Below are 27,667 nucleotides of genomic sequence, written 5' to 3' on the forward strand. Positions count from 1 at the left end.
CTTACACATCTTGTACAGCACTTTGAGATGTGGTTCAGAAGTGCTATTTAAATTTAAAATATAGAGCTGGGGATAAATTGCACCTATTCCCCCACTTTTAAAAAACTGAAATCCAAAATTTTGTTAATGTCATTGAAATTTCAAATTGCAAAAGGTTACCACTGGCTGTAGGAAAGTGTGACGTTGCACTCTATATGATTTTATGAAAATATGCTAATGAGTATGAATATAATGTAACTGGAATATGCTTTCTGCAAAAGGTCTCTTGTGAGGTATCATTACAAAGCTTATAATCTACTGAGTGTGGTCATCCTCTTTGTATAAATGTATCACTCTTGTATCTAAAACTAGAAATATGAAAAATAACTCTGAGGGACTACTGTAATTATGCAAAGTGTGGGCCATTAATGGTGGTTGGGAATCTTGATGGCTCCCATTAGCCAGGACAATTGACTGTGGATGGCTCTGTTTGCAGGCAGGCCTTCCTGTGAGTCAGGCTGGGAGGAATGAAGGCTTGGAGTCTCACAGGACATGTGACTATGTCACCTGGTACTGGAATCCATCTTAAACCTGGTGCTTTTCCATTTAGAAGGGGGGGGAACCCAGAGAGACAAAGGATTCCTGCCTTGTGCCAAAGCCAAATAAGGGGGTGGAACAGAACAAAGGGGGTGGCCATCATGAGAAATCCCCTAGCTACCACCTGAGCCGGAACAAGGGCTGTACTAGGGGAAAGGATTGTGCCCAGACTAGGAAAGCATCCAGTCTGTGAAAGAAACTTATTGAAACATCTCTGAGGGTGAGAGTTTATCTGTATTCAGTTTTATTACTGTACTAGACTTAGGCTTGCATGTTTTATTTTATTTTGCTTGGTAATTCACTTTGTTCTGTCTGTTACTACTTGGAAACACTTAAATCCTACTTTTGGTATTTAATAAAATGACTTTTTACTTATTAATTAACCCAGAGTATGTATTAATACCTGTGGGGGGGGGCAAACAGCTGTGCATCTCTCTCTATCAGTGTTATAGAGGGCGAACAATTTATGAATTTACCCTGTATAAGCTTTATACAGGGTAAAACGGATTTATTTGGGGTTTGGACCCCATTGGGAGTTGAGCATCTGAGTGTTAAAAGACAGGAACACTTCTTAAGTTGCTTTCAGTTAAATCTGCAGCTTTGGGGCACATGATTCAGACCCTGGGTCTGTGTTGGAGCAGAATGGCGTGTCTGGCTCAGCAAGACAGGGTGCTGGAGTCCCAAGCTGGCAGGGAAAGCAGGGGCAGAAGTACTCTTGGTACATCAGATGGCAACCCCAAGGGGGTTTCTGTGATCCAACCCGTCACAGAAAGTATTAATAATATTTGCAGTGATGTTTATAAACATTCACTATGTTTCATTGCTCTGTTTAAGACACTTAATAAAGACATCTGAGTAAATGAAGTCATAGCTCCTGCAGAGCATGTGGTCCTGCCAGCAGGGTTAGGAAAGGTTGTTTTCTTAGTTGGCTAGTCTTTGAGGGTCTAAGCAACCTCAACTATCACTGAGTTCAGGATCCAACCCTAAAAGGCCAGCATATTAAAATGCATTTTAACCACTTCAAACCCCCAAAGTAGCTCTGATCACTGCTTTTACTTTCGATTGAAAACCTTTGGTGATTTATTCAGCATGAAATGAGAAAAATATCAGTGTTTTAGCACCTCAAGTTTCCCCACCCTTGCAATATTCTTCTTATTTTATTGCAAAATCCCTAGACAGAGTGGTCTAGTGACCCATTCACACTCAAACATTTAAAGGCGATTTTACTTGAAATGTTACTCAGGAGTAACCATTCCATTACAAATCATTTTATTGATTTAATGGGATTGCTCATTTACAACAGAGCTATTGGACTAAGATATGTATCCTCATCATAGGAGGTTACGCAAACAACTGTCAGGGATGATAGCTATACTTAATCCTACTTTAGCACTGGGAGAACGGACTAGATGACCCCTTGATATCCCTTCCAGACCTACATTTCCATGATTCTGTAAAATACATGACGGTGTAATCTGATAAAAAGCTTTTACTGGCATGATTTTAAGATGCCTGCTTTAACACATGAATAGCAAAACCATGAGTGATATATACAGGTGATAACAAATAAATGCTAATAAAGCCTTTATCACTGATTAAAGGCTCAAATTCAGATGTAGCTGAAGATGGTGGAAGCCACACAAAAATAGCAGAGAACAATTGATGAGATTGTGGCACAGCTGAATCCAAGTCCTAGCCCTGGTCAACCCTTGAATGCTAGTGCTGTACCCTAATCTAAACCTAGTCTGGATAAGGACCCAAATAGCGCTTCTTTGGCCTGTCCTCACAGGGCACAAAGAAGTAATTTCTATTAATTTATTTAGTGACGCCTGACAAAATAACAAAATACCATGCCAGGTCCTTCCCTCCACTGCATAAATTTGCTCATAGGCAAAAAGAATAGAGTGCTTTTCCTCGTTCACCCCTTAGCATTCAGGAACACCTTAGATCTCACAATGGGAACTGCATCATGGCACTAAATAGACATGGCCCTATCCCCATCTATCCCCCTACCCACTCCATGGACTCCTGCCCTGGCTGGTAGGATTTGTGGAGCAATGAACATACTAGCCAGTGTTCCGGTTTCCCCATTCACTCTGGCCAGAGCAGAATTTGGCCAGGTATTTGTACAGCTATAGAATACAAATTAACTGTGTGGGTTAAAACCAGCGATGGACGAACAACTTCAGAACATGCAAAAACCAGTCAAAGCTTCTCTCATTTTCTGAAGTGAACCCAAACCTCTTATCACTCTGATTCCATCCTTCCCTCTTTAATTCCCTCCATTAGCTCACTCTCCTCCCCCACACCACTCACAAACTTCTTATCCTAACCTTCAAAGACCTCCACCCAACCACCGACCTTCCGTCTTATTGATCTTCTGCTCTGCCAACAATGTCAGCCTTGATCATCTGCTTCTCCCACAAGTGCCTTCACACTTTCTCCCATGCTGACCCTAGTCATGTGAACAGTCCCTAGTCAAAATTCATTAAGCCATCACCTTATCCTCCTCCAAGTCCCTCCTCTAGGTTCACCTCTGCTGTAATGCAAACTAGAAACAGCAATCTGATGACGGCTAGTCAGGTGACAATGTGATCGCTGCTACTGATTGGCTAAGAGTTATGCAGACAGCTAATCTGTGCTAAACTATCCTTTCTTTTTCTTTTTGGTTACCCCATCATCTCTTCTTCTCCCTTCCATTCTGTTTGTCTTATCCACTTATTATACCTTGTATTTTAGACTACAAGTGTTACACATCGCTAAATGTATTTTACAGGACCCCTGTGCTGCTGGGATATGAGTTATCATAACTCCCTCCTAGAGAGATTTAGATCAAGCTATAGTAAGTAGTTCATGCTCTTTAGCGGTGGAAATCCCTGGTTCAGTTGCTGTTGTGTCAGCCAAGATGGCGGTCATCACACAAAGTCCCCTTTGAGTCAGGGACTATCATGACTGTATGTTTGTACAGCGCCTAGCACAGTGGGGTTCTGACCTTGTTGAGGCCTTTAGGCACTATGGCAATAAAAATGTTACTAATAATATATCCTGTTTCCTTTAAGCAAAGAAGCTGAGTGGTTTAAATGTTTTTATTGTTTTGCACTATGAAATTTTTAACAAAACAATGAGTTTGAGAAGCCTCATCAGAGCTTTCCCTCATCTCTTCTCATCACATCCTCGCCACTTTCAGCACCTTTCCCTAGCTGCCATGGAGCAATTGAGCTCAGAACAATCACTTCAGCAACTGCCATTCTATAGGAATAGAATATAAAGTTAAGAACTTTGCTCCACACACCAGCTTCTGAATAACCAGCCCCACTTCCTTTTGTGGGCGGACCAGGGGAAGAAGGTTGGGGGAAATGGAGGTTGGGGGAAAAGGTCTCTCATTCAAATACTGACTATCCTTGTGAGATCTGGTAGGAACTCAGGCCAGGGTGGAATGGATACAGGTTAATGTGTGATTGTTCCTCTTGTGCCATTTTATGATTGTCTTCCCCTCTGATACTCAGCTATTTCAAGTACTTGAAATGTTTTGCTTTCCACCTTTTTGTTAGCTCCGCAGCATGTCAGATTAAAGGGGCAGAGGTGTATTTCCTGCTTTTTAGATTTGTTAATGGAAGTCATACAGCTAAATCCCAGTGCGCTGTGCTGAAAACTTCCCACTGTATATCCATATGGTCATGAGGGTTCCAGTACACTGTGTGTCTAAAGCTACTGAACGGCTTAATTAAAACATTAAACTGATTTACAGTTCCTAAATAATAGGTATCATTAAGCTAACTCTGCTTAAAAAAGGTTTTGACACGTGTACACTTTCTGCCATAACATATGGAGCAAAAACCTGAGCACTCAGCAAAAGGCTACAGCAGCAGCAGCTAAAAGTTGGACATCAAAGCATTTTAAGTTGTATGCATGCAAGATGCTAAAGCAAACCAAGGTGAGGGGTATGTGATGACTCAAGAATTTCAGGTTCCTGGTATCTAGTCAAGTTATACAGAATCAGAAGTAGAATCACAATGGATTCCCTTGATGATGGATGGGTAGTCCCAATGGTAATAAATGGATCACCTGGAATCAAAATGGAGAGTTGAACTGGTAGGATCTAGTGGGTATACCAGTTGGCATAAACTGGCTGATTTACACCAGCTGAGGATCTGGCCCATATGGTTGTATTTGGCCTAGGCCATAAATGTTTGTTAAAACCAAGGTAAAGTCTACAGCTGAGTAAAAATCCATTAAATCCCTCTTTGCAAAATTTGACCAGAAAAAATATTCTCAGTATCCCTTTGGGATACTTAATGCCCCATAAAAGATATTTGCTCTTTTCACACATCATAGCTGGTTTTGCACTGAAAAATAAAAGTTTGAGGTTTTTGCCTGTTTCGGTGTGAAAATTTATTTTCTTCCAAACTAAATTTTAAAAATGTTGAGGCTTCTGTTCAAAATTAGGGACATTTTTGAGTGTTTGCTCCAAAGAAGAACTTTTCTAAGTGAGAACTCGGCATCCTCTCCTGGGCTTTAACAGAGGAGGAGGACTTGGGAATAGGGTCAGGAGAGGAAAATTATTTAAGGTCCAGACGACACAGACACACAATGTTCAAAATATGTTTGGGTCTGAGCAGCTGAATCTGAACTCCCTTGAAAATCCAGAGATTTTTAGTCAGATGTAATGGATTGGATGCACATAGTGCCCTGCAAAAATGAAGTGTTACCAAAAAAGTTATTTTTAACAATTGCTTAAGGTGACTAAATTTTCTTATTGTAGAATTTTCTTCCTGTTTAAATGAAAACCACTCCAGCTGGTGATTTGTACACCAGAATCAGATCCAGACTTGATACTCTAGACTGTTGTTTCAAGGTATAAATAAAAACTTTTGTCACACAAAAGAAGCCCACATATTACAGATTTTGTGAAACAGGTTATTATCAGTTAAATAGTAAATGTGCTACCTGGACAGAAAAAGTATTAAAACATATTTACACTTGAAAAGAAGTAATTAGTAGTAGTTGAATCGTTATAGAAAGTGCCTGTGAGGACAGATGAAAGAGTGTAAATAGATAAAGACAGAGCAATTTATTATTAAATTAAAATCACTTAATTACTGCAAATGTTAAATATGCAGTTTTCTGACATTTAAATGATATTTTTCACCAAAATTAAAATGAATTGTCCATCCTGAATTCCCACTTCTTAGACAGCATGTAAATGTCAGTCCTAAATTAAAGTTAACTAGAATTGGTGTCTGCTATACATTTTTAAAAGATTTAATTAGAATCTATAAACCACTTTTTTATTGAAATTTCCAAAGTGTTCTATTATTCTAAACATACAGCAAGCCACTTACTCACAATGTTCAAAGATTTTAACAGGTTTAGGTCAAAGGGGAGTTTCTGGCCCTGTAAGCTCAATAACACCATCTGTGAGAAGACTGGAGACTTTTGCCGATCTGAAAAAGAAAACTCTTGCTTAGGAATATCAAAGACTATGCTCAATATACAGGAAGGATCCCATCTTCTCTGACCCCATTCTTGGGCTGTCGTCGCCCTCTCTCTAAAAGCCCTGATTTCATCTCTCAACTTACATCATTGCAAATCAGGATGTAAGGAAGTGCATAGAGCTACACTGGTGTAAGGGAGGACAGATTCAGGTGCAGAATGTTTTAAGCTAAACAGTGCCTGTCCTCCAGTGGGCTTTACTTATATACATAGAACAACTAGTTTGAGAATGTCAAATTAATTAATTGCCACATTTTCTCTGTACTGTTTAAGATATTTTAGGACTGATCTGAGATGCCAGCAGGAGCTGAGGAACAGGTGTCTCTTTGAGATGTGTGAGTGTAAAGCAGTTGCATTATAATTAGTCTAACTTTCCTAAATAAACAAGCTCTGGGAGTATTGTGGGGTCCATTCCAGTGGTTTAGAAGTTAGCAATTATAGCTAGCCAGTGGAAGATCACATTTCCGTTCCTGCTCCTGGCTTTTAGTGCACATTGGTCAAATGAGGAGAGCAGATGAGACTGGGAAATATTCAAGCTTTCTCACCTATTAGTTATTTAATAAGAAAGCATAATAAAGAAACAGTAGAATCTGTAGAAGGTTTTATGGTGGTAATATGCCCTTTGTGTGGCTCCCTGAATTTCGCATGGGATTGTCAGGGATCTGATAAAGGATCTGAGTCCATAACTGACATCAGAAATTGGCCAATCATGAGTGTCTGAATAAACTAGATATACAAGGCTAAATCTTCAACTGAATGAAGCCAATAAAGCTATTACAACTTACATCAGATGAGGATCTGGCCCACAGTCTTTTTATTTACTGCTTATATTTGGATTCTTTCATCATAAACCATAAGGCTGGTTAGCACGCTTCTTTTTAATCTGCAATAAAAAAAAGAGTGCTTTTAGGGATGGACATGTTTAAATTAAAAGCCTGATGGTGTCTTACCAAAAATAAATCAAAACATAAATTTAGGCATTTCGTGAAAAAAAATTAAATATGTACCTATCACAAGTCCCCCTACCTGCATGTATAGCATGAAGACCCTGATTCTACAGTGCCACCTTCTTCAGCAAAGCATGGTCTTAATTCCCATTGACTTCAATGGATTTAAGCACCTATTTAAAATTAAGCACACACATAAGTGCTTTGCTGAATAAAGGTGGATTTAAGCAAATATTTAACTGTTAGCTAAACTAGGGCCTAGAAAAGGCACTGTCTGCCGTGGGGTAGCATTTGGGTCCTTTATTTTTAAAAATAAACTCATGTCAGGTGTTTGTTTTCATGCTGAAATTAGAGCTTTGGAGCTTTTTTATGTTGCCAGTTTAATTCATTTAAAAAATCCCTTTCTGTGAGCTTGCCTGCTATATGGCTACTGTACGCATAATCATCACTCCATTGAAGTGATTATATTAAAAACCTTTTTACAGTGCATGCACTCAGATCAAGATGCAATATGCATTTCGTATCCCCTGACTCCCCCTCCTAAAATAGAGACAAAACATTCTGTAATCTCAGATTGCTTTGAATTAGTTTTAATTTGATTAGAAATATCCCACAAGGCTACCCTAGTACATAGAGATTATGTGTAATTAATGCGGTGATCAATTAGATCTGAATTGTTAGTCCATCAAGAAGGAATAACACGGGCTCTGATTTTCAAAGAGTTTCCCCCTAATCCTCTTGTTCTAGTGCTCTTTATGAGGAGATACAAAAGCTCTTAAATTAGGACAATGTTATGCCACACACATTTGGAAAAATCCTTCTTCTTCTTATTTATAAATATGTAACTGATAGATCAGTCAAGTTTCAGTGCAAGTGTAAACAAGTGCAACTCCAACTTACTGCACTGGGGTTGTGCCCATTTGCACCAGAACTGAAACTGGCCCACTGATTATAAATAATAGGGCAAAACCATCCCTGGTGTAATTCCAAGGTGTTTATAAAAAAACAAAATTCAGCATATTTCCTGTTTATCACAGTTCCTTAAAAAAAGAGAGTTAAATAAATCTTGAGGTTGATTTACTTATCTGAAATCAGCTGGTCACATGGACAGTGCAAGAACAAAAATAATTCACTGAAGGGCTTATATTGGATGATGCGAATTGCTGATATCAGACTTAGAGCTATAATTTGAAGGCAGATTTGACACGAACCACACATGGTAAAAGTATATGAAACTGCCCTGGGGACAAACAGTTGGCTCCAATACTTATTAAAAACAGCTATACCAAATTTACTTTATAATATTGAATATATTTTTGCATTATTTTGTTGTATAGCAGGGAAGACAAAGATTTACAGTAGGTACATGAGTAAGAGTTGGCAGGATTGGGCACAGTTGTTTGCATCAGGGCTGCTTATAATTTCAAAATGAATATTATGCACAATGTATATAATTCAACCAGATATATTCACTGCACCCATGTGAGATAGGCAGGTGATATTATTATTATCATACCCATTTTACAGATGGGTACACTGAAGCACAGTGAAGATAATTGATTTTTTCGTAGTCAAGTACAAAGGCAGTGGAAGGGCTAAGAATAGAATTTAGGATTCCTGTCTGACAAGTCCCTGCTTTAACCATTGGACAGCATTCCTGCAAATGCACCTCTAGCTTCAGAATATGCTCGTGCAGAAAAACTGCAAAGAGATGCAGTAGCAAACTCTGTTATAAATACAAGTTTATGCATTTTACAAATGCAGCAGAAATATTTCATCTTGGATTCACAGATGGTGAAGGAAGCTTACACCTGGCCCCCACTGGGATTTAAACCTGTGACCTCAGAGATGTGTGAGAAAAATATGTCAGCACTCTTCCACAGAGGCTATTGTGAATAATACGCCAAGCTGCAATATGACAAGAAAGGAGCAAGATCTCCCTTCTGAAGCTATAATAAAGTTATGTACTTAAAACACATACCAAGGTGGGAATTGTATTCCAGTGTATTACATGTAAAATCATTAAATAATTCATGGAAATTTATTATTCAATGGGCAATTCCTACAAAAGCTAAAATCAGACAGCTGAAGCCCTCTGGAATCTTTTGCTTGCTAACTGCTACATGTGTCAGTCTGCAAACTAAGGTATGAATATTTTAAGCAGAAGCTACTTTTTGTGTGTGTATATATAAACAGTATGTGTCACTGAAGGTCACAGTGTCTCATCTATTAAAAACTGTACTTTAAAGAGGGATTTAAAATACTTCATTTTAGGCTTCTGATGTTTGCAGCAGGTTCAAAATACATTTTTGTGGTGTAATTTTAGTCCATGTCAGATGCAGAGCCTGAAAGCACCGATCTGTTCATTAAGTAGGTAATGAATAGGCAGAGACAGGTCAGGTTTCACCTCAATATTGGGCCAGTTCAGTACAGTTGTATTCCACCACAATACCTCCCTGTTTCAAACTTTTAGTTAGAAATCTATAAAACATTAAAAGCTGATGTTTCTAATATCACTGACATTTACTCCACTGAAATCAATGGAGTTGCCCTGCTATAAGCAATATCAATGCTTGATGCTACTCACTCTTTTGTTTCTTAGTCTGCATTTTGAGTACACAGCTTCCACTTTTTCTGTTCTTGGGACCACGATTTTCCCCCTAACTTTATTTTCTGCAACTAAATATATGCATTGATGTCTCAATTCATTGCTCACCCTACCGTATCTACTAGGGTGATTTGGACAGAACATAAAAGTGGTGTTTAGCCAAACGTTCCAGATCATGGAATTTCTTTCTTTCTTTCTTTCTTTCTTTCTTTCTTTCTTTCTTTCTTTCTTTCTTTCTTTTTGTCACTCATTCCCTCCTTCTGGCAAACAGAGGTTAGGGACACTTTAGAGCATGGTTTTGCATCCTACCCATCCTGGCTGATAGCCACTGATGGGCCTATCCTCCATGAATTTATCTCATTCTTTTTTGAACCCTGTTATAGTCTTGGCCTTCACAATATCCTCTGGCAAAGAGTTCCACAGGTTGACTGTGTGTTGTGTGAAGAAATACTTCCTTTTGTTTTAAATCTGCTGCCTGTTAATTTCATTTGGTGACCCCTAGTTCTTGTGTTATGAGAAGGAGTAAATAACACTTTCTTATTTACTTAGTCCAAACCAGACCTGATTTTATAGACCTCTATCATATCCCCCCTTAGTCGTCTCTTTTCCAAGATGAAAAGTCCCAGTCTTATTTAATCTCTCCTCATATGATAGCTGTTCCATACCCCTAATAATTTTTGTTGCCCTTTTCTGTACCTTATCCAATACCAATATATCTTTTTTGAGCTGGGGTGACCAGATCGGCACACAGTATTCAAGATGTGGGCATACCATGGATTTATATACAGGCAATATGATATTTTCTGTCTTATTATCTATCCCTTTCCTAATGGTTCCCAACATTCTGTTGACTGCCGCTTGCACGTTGAGTGAATGTTTTCAGGGAAATATCCACAGTGATTCCAACATCTCTTTCTGGAGTGGTAACAGCCAGTTTAGACCCCATCATTTTAGCTGTATAGTTGGGATTATGTTTCCAATGTGCATTAATTTGCATTTATCAACATTGAATTTCATCTGCCATTTTGTTGCCCAGTCACCCAGTTTTGTGAGATCCCTTTGTAATTCTTTGCAGTCTGCTTTGGACTTAATTATCTTGAGTAGTTAATTATTTAATTATTTAATTAAGTAGATAAGTACTTAATTATCTTGAGTAGTTTTGTATCATCTGCAAACTTTGCTACCTCACTGTTTACCCCTTTTTGCAGATCATTTATGAATATATTGAACAGTTCTTGTCCCAGTACAGCCCCCTGGGGAGGAGGGGCACCACTATTTACCTCTCTCCATTCTGAAAACTGACTACTTTGTTTCCTATCTTTTAACCAGCTACTGATCCATGACAGCTTACTTTGCTTAAGAGCCTTTGGTGAGGGACCTTGTCAAAGGCTTTCTGAAAATCTAAGTACACTATATCCACTGGATCCCCCTTGTCCACATGCTTGTTGACCCCCTCAAACAATTCTAGTTGATTGATGAGGCGTGATTTCCCTTTACAAAAACCACATGGACTCTTCCCCAACAAATCATGTTCATCTAGGTGTCTGATAATTCTGTTCTTTACTACAGTTTCAACCAATTTGCCTGCTACTGAAGTTAGGCTTACCAGCATGTAATTGCCAGGATCGCCTCTCGGCCTTTTTTAAAAATTGGCATCACATTAGCTATCCTCCAGGCATCTGGTACAGAAGCTGACCGATGCAAAGAATTCATTTAGTTTCTCCACAATGGTCTTATCTTTCTTGAGTGCTCCTTTAGCATCTTGATCGTCCAGTGGGCCCACTGTTTGTTTAGCAGGCTTCCTGCTTCTGATGTACTTAAAACATTTTTTGCTGTTATTTTTTGAATCTTTGGCTAGCTGTTATTCAAATTCTTTTTTGGCGTTCCTAATTATAGTTTTACACTTCATTTACCAGAGTTTATGCTCCTTTCTATTTTATTCAATAGTATTTAACTTCTACTTTTTAAAGTATGCCTTTTTGCCTCTCACTGCTTCTTTTACTTTGTTGTTTAGCCACGGTGGCCCTTTTTTGGTTCTCTTACTATGTTTTTTAATTTGGGGTATACATTTAAATTGAGCATCATCGTGCAAGATACAAACAAACATCAGGAAATGCCCGAGATAAGGTTGTGTGTGAATGGAGTTGAGACCCATCCCTTGTACTAGCAACATTTACCATTCAGGAGCTCTCCTGTATTCTTGCTTCCTTTCTTTGGGTGTCCCTCCTACATCAATTATTATTTTTTAAATGTTTTAAATAAAGACCTCACTCAAACCAAGACATTGTGCATGTCTGCATGTGTGTACAAATACACATAAATAAAACAGGCAAACCTTGTACCACTGCCTATTTTTTAGGTTCAGGAAGAATATGGGGTTCTTTCATCCATGTTAAAGCTTTCTGGTGACCTTTTCTTTGAGAAGCACTAATGCCCCCATGATTTGGAGCAGGAACTTGAAGTTTGAATATGCTCAATAGAGAGTTGCTAGAGCTTCACAGCTAAATCCCCCAAAGATTAAGTGCACACTGGGTATGCTCCTGTCCAGGGCTGAGCAGCACTTTCCCTGGGATCAGCTCTGGGCTTCTGTGAATTGGACCATATCTGGGCACCTGAACGGCAAGCATGGAACCTGTCTCTCCTGTGCTCTCAGTGCCCCCCATGCTGGACCCAGGCAGTATGGAGGAGGAAGCTACCTGATTTGCAAGAGAAAAGGGCTAGATCAATGGGGAGATAGACAAGAGGACAAAGCGCACAGGCAGGGTAGAGACTCAGCCAGGTGGAGGAAGACTGGGACTTGCAGTGCAAAGAAACTGGGGGAGGGTCGGGAGAGAATGCTGAGATTGGACAAAGAGTTTAGGGATGGAGACTGGGACTGGGAGTCAGTGGGGACAGGAAATGTGGGTGGGAGTGGACAACTGGAGTCTGGGCATAGGGAGAAAGGGACTGGAAGAGGAGCAGGAAAAATATTATGTAATCATGTAATTAAAGACTGTATCATAATGCATACTCACAAGGCTGCTGAATTAGGTTACACAGGCAAACTAATTCTGGCATTTACTAACTTTTTTGTGCTTACGTGTGCAACCTTAATAATGTTCTTTTAACATACCTTTTATGCATGAATATATTATTTCTGGGGATACCAGGTGGAACTGTTACATATACCCTTCCAAGTTCTTTTTCTTAGCATATGAGCAAATGTTCTGTCTTGGGAAGACATGCTGTGTGCTGTTTTTAGTTTTGTTATAAAAGGTGCTGGCAGAGTAGCAGGGGAATTTGTTCTCTGCCTTCATCTCTGATTGGAGTCAATACTTTTGGAAGAATTTTTCCTTGGCAGTGGTGTTGGAGTGAGATTCTGGAACGATGGGGTTGTTCTGCATGCTGTTTGGGACCACCTCTGATCGAGGTCTGGTGTATATGTGTAAATAAAACAAGGTACAGACCTAAACAGATTTCTCCTCCACTGGGAAGCCAATGAGTAGGACCCTGAACACCTGCTACCAGCTGGCGGATAGGAAACAATATAGAGCCAAAAAAAATGTTGTTAAAAGAATGTTGTTTTCAAAGTCAAGTACTCAAAAGTTAGGAAATGCCTGTGCAACCTTATTTTGGCCCCATTATGTGCTTGCATTCTGACATAGTATGTGGCCATCTGTTAAAGACTGTTTCAGTGCACACTGAAAAACAGAAATTAAATTATGTGGAACCAAACTGAACACCGCATGGGGCATCAACAAAGTTTTTAGAGCCATAGCTCTGTTCCTCTACCACTAAAGCTAATGGAGTACCCAGGAACAGTATTAGGTGGCTAAACATTATGTGGCCCAGCAGCTAGAGGGGGAAGAGACACACATGTTGCCAGTGAATTTCATGGGTATTTGTATAGAGCAGAGGAGTGGAAATATTCAGGAATCCTGGGTCTAATTCCAGGTTTTGGAAGGGAGTGTGCTGTAGTGGTTACAGACCCTTCTGATGCTTTTGCCCCAAGCCTGACCCCTCCTATTCAGACCCTCTAGTCTGTCCCTGTCCCAGTCTTTCTCCTCCTCCCCAGCTCCTGTCCCAGTCTCACGTCTCCCTCCTTTATCCCATCTCCTTCCTCACTGTTCCCCCACTTCCGCTTGTTCACCCACCATCATCTGTCCCAGTCTTTCTCCCCAGCTTCTATCCCAATCTCCTTCCCCTTTCCCCCTTAGCTCCTGTCTCATCCTCTCCCCTTCTCTGCTTCACCCTGTCTCCTCCCCAGCTCCTGTCCCAGTCTCATCCCCCTCCCTCTTCATCCTCTCCCAGCTCATGTTCCAGTTTCCCCCATCTCTTACTTCCCTAGACTTAGTATCCAGAATTGTGCCAGCAGGAAGATCATTGAGAGCATAGGAGAGAGACAGTCTTCCTTCTCTTAGTTGCCACAGCAACTCCCAGATGCCCTAAAGAAGCAAAAGCAGGTTAAGTCCTGTTCAAGCCCTGCAACCCCGGAGAACTCTCAGTGCATACAAAATCTTTGGAGAATTTAGCAGCAAAACTCTAACAAGTCACTACTGAGGACACACAAACAGATTCTTCAGAAGGGTGTGGCCAATTTTAGGTTGATTTTCATGAGGATGGTAAAAAATACATCCCTGACACCATGGTGAACCTCTGATCAAATTTCAAGTCCCTGCTCCAAAGAATGGAGGCTCTGCAGCTTCTCAATAAAACAGGTATAAGAAGTTTTTAACATTTAATATTATTTCTCATCTCATTCTCAGAAAGAGCTGCACCAATTTAACTGAGACTTTCCAGAAAAATTCAGCCTGAGGCACGGAAAAATTTCAGCTTGAACTATTTAAGTTGGCAAAATTATAAACAACTAAAACCAGGGTCTTTTAATGGCAAGTGTTAGGCAACCTTAAGTATAAGTATAGGTCACTATCGGCTCTGCCTATAATTAATGGAAAAGGGCACCCTCTGGCATCTCTTGGTTGCCCAGCATTTTGCCAGCTGGCATAAGAATACAATAAGGTTACTCTCCTGATTACGTAAGAGAGTCCAGAGCCTATTCATTCAGATTACATTTATTTGTTAATCTCTGGTGTTTCAAAAGTCTAGTTTTAATTTGCCTGAGGTATAGCCTTCAGTGGGACTGCTCACATGAACAAAGCTGTGACTGTGTGTAAACGTATGTGTATGCAGTATCAGGGCCTACGTTTGGTCCCTTTTCTTTTTTTTTCTATTTTGCAAAGTGTCCAGGGTGGGAGCACTGTTTTACAATTGTGTTAAATTATAGTTGTATATAATTTAACACAATATAGTTGTATACTCTTGGGATGAGAACTTGCAGGTCACATCTAACACAGAACAAATTAAAACAATCCAGCTGTAAACTTCTGAAATGCTGGGATAAATTGTTTGCAACAAAGTTCAGCTAGCTCTAATCACACCTAGCAATTATACACACATTAGTGGTCTTTAGACCAAACAGAGGGCATGGTCTAGAAAAGCAGCAGAAAGACTAGAAATCTTCCAATCTGTCACAGCAGCCATAGAACAATGCAATAGATATTGGGTTGGATTTACATTAATTTTACACTGGTGCAACTCCATGCCCCGGGGCTTTTCATGCTGTGTCTCGATATAAATGTCTCTGGTTTCATTAGGCAACAAACATAGCATAGGATATATCTTTCCAAGCTGCTCTTGCCATAGTCCCATTTATCACCCCCCTGTTATTGACTATTAATTATTATTATTTACAGCCATGTATAGAGTCCCCAGGTGAGATTAGGGCTCCTGTTTGCTATGAGCTGTATAAACACACAGTATGAGACAGTTCCTGCCTTGAAGAGCTCATAATATAAATAAACAAGACAAAAGAGTGGGGAGGGAAACAGAGGCACAGAGTGGGGAAGTGACTTTTTTGCCCAAGGAATCCTAGCAGGTCAGTGGTTTGCAGTTCTGGTACAGTATTTCTGTGAACTAGAATCATAGAATCATAGAATCATAGAATATCAGGGTTGGAAGGGACCCCAGAAGGTCATCTAGTCCAACCCCCTGCTCAAAGCAGGACCAATTCCCAGTTAAATCATCCCAGCCAGGGCTTTGTCAAGCCTGACCTTAAAAACCTCTAAGGAAGGAGATTCTACCACCTCCCTAGGTAACGCATTCCAGTGTTTCACCACCCTCTTAGTGAAAAAGTTTTTCCTAATATCCAATCTAAACCTCCCCCACTGCAACTTGAGACCATTACTCCTCGTTCTGTCATCTGCTACCATTGAGAACAGTCTAGAGCCATCCTCTTTGGAACCCCCTTTCAGGTAGTTGAAAGCAGCTATCAAAGCCCCCCTCATTCTTCTCTTCTGCAGGCTAAACAATCCCAGCTCCCTCAGCCTCTCCTCATAACTCATGTTTTCCAGTCCCCTAATCATTTTTGTTGCCCTTCGCTGGACTCTCTCCAATTTATCCACATCCTTCTTGAAGTGTGGGGCCCAAAACTGGACACAGTACTCCAGATGAGGCCTCACCAATGTCGAATAGAGGGGAAAGATCACGTCCCTCGATCTGCTCGCTATGCCCCTACTTATACATCCCAAAATGCCATTGGCCTTCTTGGCAACAAGGGCACACTGCTGACTCATATCCAGCTTCTCGTCCACTGTCACCCCTAGGTCCTTTTCCGCAGAACTGCTGCCTAGCCATTCGGTCCCTAGTCTATAGCTGTGCATTGGGTTCTTCCGTCCTAAGTGCAGGACCCTGCACTTATCCTTATTGAACCTCATCAGATTCCTTTTGGCCCAATCTTCCAATTGGTCTAGGTCCTTCTGTATCCTATCCCTCCCCTCCAGCGTATCTACCACTCCTCCCAGTTTAGTATCATCCGCAAATTTGGAAGTGGTTTTATAACTTGCCCTCCACCCCCGGAAACACACACACACCTTTCAGCCTTATCTGTAGCAAGCAATCCAGAGGAGCATATGACCCATAGTGAGAGAGTTTAATGTACATGGCTGGTGTGCTGAGACCACTGCATAGCATGCTGACCAATACTGTCCCATTGTTTCCTGGTACTCCCTTGTATGTCTGCATCCACCTGTTGTCTTTGTAAGATTGTAAATTAGATTGTAAGCTCCTTGGGGCAGGGACTGTCCTTTTGTTCTGTTGTACAGTACCTAGCAAAATGGGATCCTGGTCTAGGACCAGGGCTTCTTGGTGCTATGGTAACAATAATAATAATTAACAGCTTTGAATGTATTTTCTCCTGTCAGTTTGTACTCTAGCACGCATGCCTTTTTGAAGCCAGCATGTACATTTTGGTTAAAAAAAATAGCTAGTACTGAAAATACGATGTTAGGGAAAGATTATCTGTGCCTTAATACACTGGGTGGGAATCAGAACATGCACCATACATAATGATAAGGGATCTAGGCAGAATTTGCCAGGCCTGTGACAAGCAGAATTTGCTCAGCCCCACCCACCAGTGGACCCCTGGTCTCTACACTCCTCCTCCCATTGTTGTACACTTCGCATTGTCTCTGCCACTTTTCATAGAATCATAGAATATCAGGGTTGGAAGGGACCTCAGGACGTCATCTAGTCCAACCCCCTGCTCAAAGCAGGACCAATCCCCAATTAAATCATCCCAGCCAGGGCTTTGTCAAGCCTGACCTTAAAAACTTCTAAGGAAGGAGATTCTACCACCTCCCTAGGTAACGCATTCCAGTGTTTCACCACCCTCCTAGTGAAAAAGTTTTTCCTAATATCCAACCTAAACCTCCCCCACTGCAACTTGAGACCATTACTCCTTGTCCTGTCCTCTTCTACCACTGAGAATAGTCTAGAACCATCCTCTCTGGAACCACTTCTCAGGTAGTTGAAATCAAATCCCTGTTATCTTTAGCTCTCTACCCACCTTCTCTCTGACCCATATTCCTCATTTTCCTTTCTTTCACCTCTTCACCACTTCTCCCTCACTTTTGATATCTGCCCTGTCTACATAGTTTGTGGTTACCCTCATGCCATTCTGACCTGGCTTCTCTCACACATACCCACACAAGCCATTTTTGATGACAAAGGTACCACTAGACCTAGGTTCCCATCAAACCTAGGCCTCTCCTGCCTTTTGATGCCCCTGCCAAGGGCAACAGCCGGTACTCCATCCCTAGTTGCAGCACTGATGGTTATCATGCATCAGTGCCATGATGGATATCACAATGCTGACATGTTGGGGTGATCCAGAAAGGAAGCTCAGACATGAATTCATCATATTCTTCCTCTCAAGAACCAGCTCTTTCTGTACGATCCCTTCCCCATCTCGTCTTTGCACCATGTGCTTAATTTATGCATGAATTGCCATTGCAGGGTCTCTAACTCCATTTAGAATTCCAGGACCAAGATTCATCCCCTCTCAGCAGGGATGTTAACCCTTCACCATCTTCTGTAAGTACACCCAATCCAAGTATGAGGCTGTCTCAAGTGAGGCCAGATTCTTCACTGCCTTTCCACATATATTCCAATTTACACCTACGCAAATGTGTAAAAGTGTAAAACACTTCCCATCACAGGTGTAACTGAGTGTACAATAAGAATGGCCCTACTGGATCAGACCAAAGGTCCATTTAGCCCAGTATCCTGTCTTCTGACAGTGGCCAATGCCAGGTGCCCCAGAGGAAATGAACAGAACAGGTAATCATCAAGTGATCCATCCCCTGTCGCTCATTCCCAGTTTCTGGCAAACAGAGGCTAGGGACACCATCCTTGCCCATCCTGGCTAATAGCCATTGATAGACCTATTCTCCATGAATTTATCTAGTTCTTTCTGAATCCTGTTATGGTCTTGACCTTCACAACATACTCTGGCAAGGAGTTCCACAGGTTGACTATGCGTTGTGTGAAGAAATACTTCCTTTTATTTGTTTTAAACCTGCTACCTATTAATTTCATTGGGTGACCCCTAGTTCTTGTGTTATGAGAAGTAGTAAACAACACTTCCTTATCTACTTTCTCTACACCAGTCATGATTTTATAGACCTCAATCATATCCCCCTTTAGCTGTCACTTTTCCAAGCTGAAAAATCCCAGTCTTATTAATCTCTCCTCATACGGAAGCCATTCCATATCCCTAACCATCTTTGTTGCCCTTTTCTGAACCTTTTCCAATTCCAATGTATCTTTTTTGAGATGGGGGCGACCACATCTGCACACAGTATTCAAGGTGTGGGCATACCATGGATTTACACAGAGGCAACATGATATTTTTTATCCTATAATCTATCCCTTTCTTAATTATTCCCAGAATTCTGTTAGCTTTTTTGACTGCCGCTGCACACTGAGTGGATATTTTCAGAGAACTATCCACAAAGACTCCAACACCTCTTTCTTGAGTGGTAACAGCTAATTTAATGTGCCAAATAATGGAGAATCAGGCCTATGTTTTCTATGAAGATCATGGCTTCCTTAACAAACAGATCCTATCTTCTCTCATTGAAGATCTGAAAGTCCTTTTGGGCCAGGTTTGGCCAGGTCCTTATGGATATGTGCAATTGTGGAGAATTGGGAGTTTCAGCAAAACATTTGGTTATTCTAGTGTTTCATTGCCTCTCACTGCACATATATATATGTATGTAGTAACTTTTCATTATTTTGTGTCACTCATCTCTCATTGTTGCTACGCATATTGTGCCATAATAACAGGAAATTACATTTGCATCTTGTGTGGCACAAGCATGTTGTGAATATCATAAAAACACATATGGTCATAAATGATTTTTTAAAAAAAGGCGATAAAACTGACATTTAGAAAACAGCTTTTGAAAAGAGAAAACATGTTCCTAGAGCTTTTGTACATTTCATCTATGTGCAAAATTCATCTCTGTGCCATTTCAGAGGCATTTTGTGCAAACATCTTAATTTTTTTTTTGTTCCTATTAAATTCATGTGCCATGGATTTCACTCAGAGTTTTGAGTTTGAACAGTTTCCCCTTCTTTTAGGTTGAAAACTGGGGTTTGGCTGGATTTTAGAATGATAGTTTTGCACAGCTGATTTTATTCAGGAGTGAGGAGAGTCTGAACATGAACACCTTTGAAGTGAAATCCATCTGTCTAATTTCATAAGGTTTTAAATAGGGATAAGATCAAGCTATAAAGTTTGTGATTACTTAGATCTAGGGTCATGTTTTGCCAACTATAGATACAGGGGCCAGTCCTGAAGGTTGGGTTTGGACCTCTGCAAAGGTTGTGGATATCTGGATCTGGGGTTCTGGTTCTCACCCACATCTTGTTTTGAACAAGACTCCTGTATCAGCAGAAGGTTGTGCATGGTATAAAATCCTGCCCAAAACAGTTAGCTATGGAAAGAATTGCACTAGAGATCAGAAGTCCTCAGCTGAGCAGTGTGAAGTCCTTTCAACAAACTGGACAACGTGACCTGAAGAAGAGCTCTGTTTAGTCTGAAAGCTTGTCTCTTTCACCAATAGAAGTTGGTCCAATAAAAGATATTACACCCACCCATCTTGTCTCTATCATGTCTACACATGTTCTGGTCCTTTTATTCTCTCTCTAAACCTGATCCCTCCCTACAACCTCCCTTCATCATAATTCCTAACTCCTGACAAAGTTAGCTGATTACTGTTCATTGCAATGAAACTGTAGAATGTGTAAGCATCAAAATGCAGATGTCCTGTGTATTGGTCACTGAATCGCTTCTTTGCTTGATGCCAGGGGTAGTCTGCTGTCTGCTGGTCTATGTGCCCTGTCCTTTGCTTACTATATCCAACTACATAACCACTTCCTCCAAGTCATTTTCATTGTAAATCAGCAGTGGATATTGGTCAATCTCAGTGTTTCTGAAAAGATTCCTGCCAGTCTTTCCTTGTGTTCACAGCAGGCAATTCATTCTAACACATTTCCAAAGCTGTAAACCACAATCCTTTAATGTGTAGCCTTTAACACAGTCAATGATAGGCAGATCTTATGTTAGCAAGCCATGCTGAAAAATCCTCTGGAAATGTCTTTTTTTAAACAGAAATGATGGAACTGACTCATCATCCAAATACTTATTTTAGGATGATCAAATGGGTCTTGCTTAAGCCATCCTTTCTGATTTATACCTGAAATGAGCATGAAAACAGTCAACCAAGCAAAGTAGCTTTGTGATGGAGTTGGATTTTGTTTTCCAGACAGCACCAATTATTTCCCAGCCAATCAATGCAGAGAAGTCTTAGTCCATGCAGCTGTTTCTTGAGTTTGTCTATTTTACTGACTGTGTTAAGATAGAGAATTCGGGATTTGCATACTGCTCAGTGCAGTGAGATTAATATGATTTTCTTTAGAAAATAGGTACAAATTAAAAATGAGCATCTGTCCATCACTTGTTTGTCTTCCATAGTTACAAAGTCCTTAGTCGTTTGTACTAAAGTTGAGTCATGTGCCATTTCCGAAACAATACAGCCCTGTGTCCATTTTATAACCCTGTTCAAGCCACAGAGTGTATGTTCATTGTTCCTTCACATTCTATGCTGAAAGCACTTATAGTCTGAATACCATTCAGACTTGCATTTGGCAGTTATTTTCACCTGGTGGACTTTAACCAGTTCCTGAAAACACCACCACAGTTAACTGTCTGAGGCATGAATGTTAACATTCCCCGCAGTCTGTGGAAATCTGATCTGCAAAAATATGTCTGCCTTTTCCCCTAGGAGCACTCCGCAAACCAGTGCACCTTCACCCACTTCTGGTTTGTTGTAATCATGGCACCAACACTAATTACTGTCCCCTCCACGGTTGGACTGTAGGGCCAGATCCTCAGCTGATGTAAATTGGCACATTTCCTTTCATTGACTGGATCTACTCTGATATATACCAGCTCTAGATCTGACGCTATTACAACTTTTTACATTTCAGTTCCCCAGGTTTCCCAGCTAAAGCAAGCTGTTCCTGCTGTTTCACTTGGATTTTGTTCAAAAAATTTCAAATCCTGGGTCAATTGAAAAAGTTTCTCTGTGGCAGTGATTAACCACAATATGTAAGTATCTCTGGTGTTGCCCCTTCTATTTTTCTGTATTTATATGCATTGAGCTAGACCTTCAGTTGGCCTAAATCAGCGTTCTTTCATTGATTTCAGTGGAGCTAACCCTATGTGCACCTGCTGAGTCCCAGGCTATGCTGCTGTCTGTAGTCCGAAAATAGTATGGAAAATATTTTCAAAAATCCGAGCTTAAAGTTAAGCTTCTAAATCCATAGTTAGGACTGCATGGGCCAAGCTGTGCAGAAGGATTGGAGGGATTGCCCAAAGCCACTGGGAGTTGTATTTGTGTGTCTGAGGGTAGAATTTGGCCCACTGTCTTCAAAAATGATCTTGTGTTCATAGATTCATTGATTTTTAAGGCCAAAAGTAACTGTTATGATCATCTGATCTAATCTTCTCCATAACACAGGTCACAGAATTTTACGCAGCAGTTTCCTAGTAGAGTAGTTCGCAATAGCTATGCACTAGACCAGGGGTTCTCAAACTGTGGGTCGGAACCACAAAGTAGGTCACAACCCCATTGTAATGGGGTCACCAGGGCTGGCTTAAGACTTGCTGGGCCCAGGGCCAAAGCTGAAGCCTGAGCCCCACCGCCTGGGGCCAAAGCTAAAGTCTGAGGGCTTCAGCCCTGGGTGGCAGGATTCAGGTTACAGGCTCCCTGCCTGGGGCTGAAGCTCTTGGGCTTCAGCCTTGGCCCCCGCCAGGGGAGGTGGGGCTCGGGCTTTGGCTTTGATTTCTACCCGCCCCCCCAACCTGGGGCTCAGGCGGGCTCAGGCTTAAGTTCCCCACCTGGGATCGTGTAGTAATTTTTGTTGTCAGAAGGAAGTTCACAGTGCAACGAAGTTTGAGAACCCCTGCACTAGAGCATAATTTTGAGAAAGACTTTCATTCTTAAAAGACCACAAGTGATGGGATAGAGCTTTTCTCACTACCCTTGGTAAACTTTTCCTATAGTTAATGTGATCCTATTAACTCTAGTTATTCCCTGTTGGATCGCCCTGTGCAATTCCTCCCCTTCATGGTTTTCAATAATGAAATATATACTCTTAAGGTGATTAGAATCAGGTAAGAATTTGTGTTGGGAAAGTCCTCTAATGGGCCATCCAATATGACCCCTAACTCACAGAAATGCCATTGCTTAAATACCATTCTTAAGAAAAAATTGCCCACAGTGAGATTTATTTTCTCAGGGTTAAAAACATTTCAAGTGAAGAGAACTCGGTTTTAAAACAAAGAGGAAAGACGGTCTAGTGCAGAGGTTCTCAAACTGTGGTCCGTGGACCACCAGTGGTCCGCAAGCTCCATTCAGGTGGTCTGCGGATAGTTCCATCTAAGGTGCACGCCTGGGCAGCTGCACACAAGAGAACGAAGGGCCACCCACCTAATTAGTGGAGCCACACAGGCATGGAGCCACTAATTAGGTGCCTGGATCCTGGAGAAGACACACATGTAAGGTGAGGTGGTGGCCTGGGAGGGAATAGGGGGTAGGTGGGAGGGAGTAGTGGGGTAAGAAGAGGGGGTGGGGGGCATTTGGGACTTGCAGGGCTGCAGTGGCTGGAGAAAGAGGTGGCTTTCCCCAGCTCCAGGGCTGCAGCTGCTGGGGAGAGACAACCCTCCTTCTCAGGCTCAGCTCTGTGGCTGCTGTGGTGGGGAGGAGACCCCTCTCCTTCCCAGCCCCAGCTCGGGGGCTGCTGTGGCGGGGGAGGGCACATCCATCGCATCAGAAAGGTAAGACTACTGATATTAAAATATGAGTTGTGTGCTTTTATTTGTAAAACAAAAAAAATTTATTATTATAACTTTTTTTATATATAGCGCTTTAACTCAAAGCGCTTTACAATAGTTAGCTAACAGTACAAACATTTGGAAAGATTATTAAGTAGCCCACCAAGACCCTCACTAATTTGCAAGTGGTCCATGAAAAAAAAAAGTTTGAGACCCACCAGTCTAGTGGTTAGCACATTAGTGGTGTCCTGGGTTCAATTCTCTTCTCTGCCACAGATTTCCTGTATGACCTTGAGCAAGTCACTTAATATCAGTTCTCCTATCTGTTAGATAAGGATAATAACACTTCACAACCTCGGAGGAGTGTTGTGAGTATAAATAACAATTGTCAGGTGCTCAGATGCTATGGTAATGGAAACCATAAAAGCACCTGGTCTATATAGATAAAATTGTTATTTTTTTTATCCCAACAACAAGAATATATTTTTCCTTTAATGATTATGTGTAAAAAAAAGGCAAAAAAAATTAACTAACAAAAATACAGTGAGAAAGGCAGTTCAATAACAATATCCCCAAACCTCTCTGACATTCCTGAAAACACACTAGCCTTCCTCATAAACTCTTCTTACCCCTTTACTATATTTCTTAACTAATCAGAAGAAAGGTTCCAGAACTCAGACTGGTGCTGTGCAAAATAATCATGTTCACTGTCTGTGGGAAAACTTAGAAATTACTGTTAATTTGTGAATTTCACCATTTCTTCCAACTTGTCATTGCAAATCTGGTTTTTAAAGTCGGGTGAGATATATAGGGATCTGTATTCTAATATTTAAGAGACCTATCATTCATAACCCAATAAGTAAATGGAATAGATCTACTTATATGGTCTTCATCATCACAACATTTGAGTGACTGGTTCTGATATCTGATTTTCATTCTCGTTTAATGTGGATATGAACATTTTGTGCTTCCTGAATTTTGATAGGTGTCATAATAGTGACTGAGCACCCATAATTTCTAGAATGATGTTTAGCCTGAAAATGGAAACCTTTCATTTCTCTACATATCTCTGCTACATTTAGTTGCACCCGCTATTGTGTTTCACATCTCTTCTGTTGAGTTATCATAATCTTGTTGAGATTAATTTAAATTTACCTCTAAAAATATTTCTATAAGCAAATGCAGCTTTCCCCCACTTTTTAAAATAGAAACAGCTGCTAATCTATAACTAGAGTTGTATTTTTGATCATAATAAACTAACCAGAAAGGGTGAATACTACAGAAAATGTAATCAGACAGATACATTAGTAAGACTGATTTTAGCAGACTACTTACTTGTTCACGGGTGCCTCAAAAGTATTTGGAATTTAATTTGAGGAATGGAAGCAATAACCATTTGATGCCAGATCTTCAGCTGGTGGAAATCTGAAGTCAATGGATCTACACCAGTTTACACCAGCTGAGGATGTGGCCTTGTAGATTTTTTCTGAGGATTTTTTGTGGTGATGTGAATATCTGACCCCTTGGTGTGCAGACACTGAAAAGAGATAAATAATTTAATAATGTTAGCAAGGTTTTGCAGAACCAAAACACAGACCCCTTTGCCCGTGTCTCTTGGGAGCAGATGTTCACTACAAATCATGTCAATGTTCACGGAGATTCTGCTGTTGTTGTTATTATTGATTATTTGTATTGCATTAGCAGCTAGAGGCCCCAAGAATCAGAGTCCCATTGTGCAAGACATGTATACTCATATAACAAAAAGACAATCTCTGTTCTAAGGGGCTAAATGTTCAAAACTAAAATAAAAGGGGGGTAATTAATCTGTTTCCATATAACTACAGGTGTTAATAATACAAACATGCAGCACTGGAAACAAAACCCATGATCTTTAGATCCAGAAACAGGTACTGTTTAACCTAAAGGAAAACTGCCATTAACTGTAGAAATAAATGGTATTTTTTTTATAGTGTGTAATCCTTCTGCCAGGTGGAGTCAGCAGCAACCAGGGCTGGGTTCAATATCTAGGGGTTCCTTTTCAGCAATACAACACAGAACTGGCTCGAGCCTTGGAAAATGACACACCACCCCCTGGGCCCCTCTAAGAGGTAATACTTCCCCTCTCCCAAGCACAGAGTCTGAGTGTAGACAAGAAACTTTTAATGAAAGGAGGGAACTCACCCAGCACTACTTTGGGAAAACGCTGCAAGCAGGATTCATAAACATAATACTGTGAGCAAAACACCCACCCCAGAGTACATGGGGCAGTGTCTTTTGCCTCAGGTTCTTGAGGTCATCAATCAAAAGTTCCTTTAACGTGTTCCTCTCTTCTCCCTCCATCACACCCCACTCACAGTGGTTGTCCTTGGTCAGTGAAGAACCAGAATTCAGAGATGCATCTGTGTGAGTTCACCTCCCACCCTGGGAGGTGGGAGAAGGCACCTTGCTTGCTCCATTATCTGAGCACTTGTTCTGGTATCCCACTCTGCTGGCAGCCCCGCCAGCCACTCACTGTTCCTTTGGCCACCCTGCCAGCCATCACTGATGTGCCTTCTGCTGCCATCTCCAGTGGAATTCGGAGTCATTCTGGATAGTTCTCTGAAAACATCCACTCGTGCAGCGGCAGTCAAGAAAGTGAACAGAATGTTGGGAATCATTAGGAAAGGATTAGATAATAAGACAGAAAATATCATATTGCCTCTATATAAATCCATAGTATGCCCACATCTTGAATACTGCATGTAGATCTGGTCGCTCCATCTCAAAAAAGATATATTGGAATTGGAAAAGGTACAGAACAGGGCAACAAAAATGATTAGGAGTGTGGAAGAGCTTCCGCATGAGGAGAGATTAATAGGACTGGGACTTTTCAGTTTGGAAAAGAGATGACTAAGGGGGAATATGATAGAGGTCTATAAAATCATGACTGGTGTGGAGAAAGTAAATAAGGAAGTGTTATTTACTCCTTCTCGTAACACAAGAACTAGGAGTCACCAAATGAAATTAACAGGCAGCAGGTTTAAAACAAACAAAGGGAAGTATTTCTTCACACAATGCACAGTCACCTGTGGAACTCTTTGCCAGAGGATATTGAGAAGGCCAAGACTATAACAGGGTTCTAAAAGAACTAGGTAAGTTCATGGAGGATAGGTCCAACAATGGCTATTAGCCAGGATTGGCAGGGATGCAAAACCATGCTCTAAAGTGTTCCTAACCTCTGTTTGCCAGAAGCTGGGAATGACGACAAGGGATGGATCACTTGATAATTTCCTGTTCTGTTCATTCTCTCTGGGGCACCTGGCATTGGCCACTGTGGGAAGACAGGATACTGGGCTAGATGGGCCATTGATCTGACAAAGTATGGCCATTCTTATGTTCACCTGCTTCTCTACTGTGACCTCTGCGGGTCCCTCTCTTGAGGTTTCACCTGACTCTGTGTTTTTCAGCTCTTAATGGGGGAACTTCATTACTGTAGCAGGCTGGGCAGAAATGCTGTCTCTCTACAGGTGAGTTAAGCTCTAGTAATCACTTAAAAGATTCCTAATGGAGCCTTAATTAGCTGTATATATGGACAGCGGGGAGGGGCAGGTTAAACCATGCCTAGGACTCTTAGGCAGAGCCCACGCCTCTTACCAAGGACACCTGCCCCTGCCCCCACCCCCTCTCTCTTTTCACAGGGGTCTGGCATCCAAGTTTGGTTCAGTTGAGGGTGACCCTCTCAATCAGGTTTCAGAGTAGCAGCCGTGTTAGTCTGTATTCACAAAAAGAAAAGGAGTACTAATGGCACCTTAGAGACTAACCAATTTATTTGAGCATAAGCTTTCGTGAGCTACAGTTCACTTCATCGGATGCATTCAGTGGAAAATACAGTGAGGAGATTTATATACACACAGAACATGAAAAAATGGGTGTTTGAGCTTATGCTCAAATAAACTGGTTAGTCTCTAAGGTGCCACTAGTACTCCCTCTCAATCAGGACAGGCTAAGCACAGTTCTGCTCCTCTTTACTCATACCATAAGGATAACAAAATTTCATTACCATGCATTCAAATTTAAAATTTTTATTAAAGCTAATGTTAAAATGATATAATACACAGGTTGAGAAAAGAGTGTCTGTACATCTGGGTATCGCGCTTAGATTATCCACAAATACAAAGTTTGTTTTTAAAAGCCATATGATACATATAGTACATAATCAGCAATAACCCAAATTTAGGCGAATAAATTCAAGAATACAATTTTGATATTAGAATCCAAGTATTCGGGTACATCACTCATGAGAAGTTGTACAGAGATTTGGTTGTGGAAAGCAAAATATATCAA

This window comes from Lepidochelys olivacea, assembly GCF_965140295.1.
Source record: "Lepidochelys olivacea isolate rLepOli2 genome assembly, chromosome: 5".
Taxonomy (NCBI): Eukaryota; Metazoa; Chordata; order Testudines; family Cheloniidae; genus Lepidochelys; species Lepidochelys olivacea.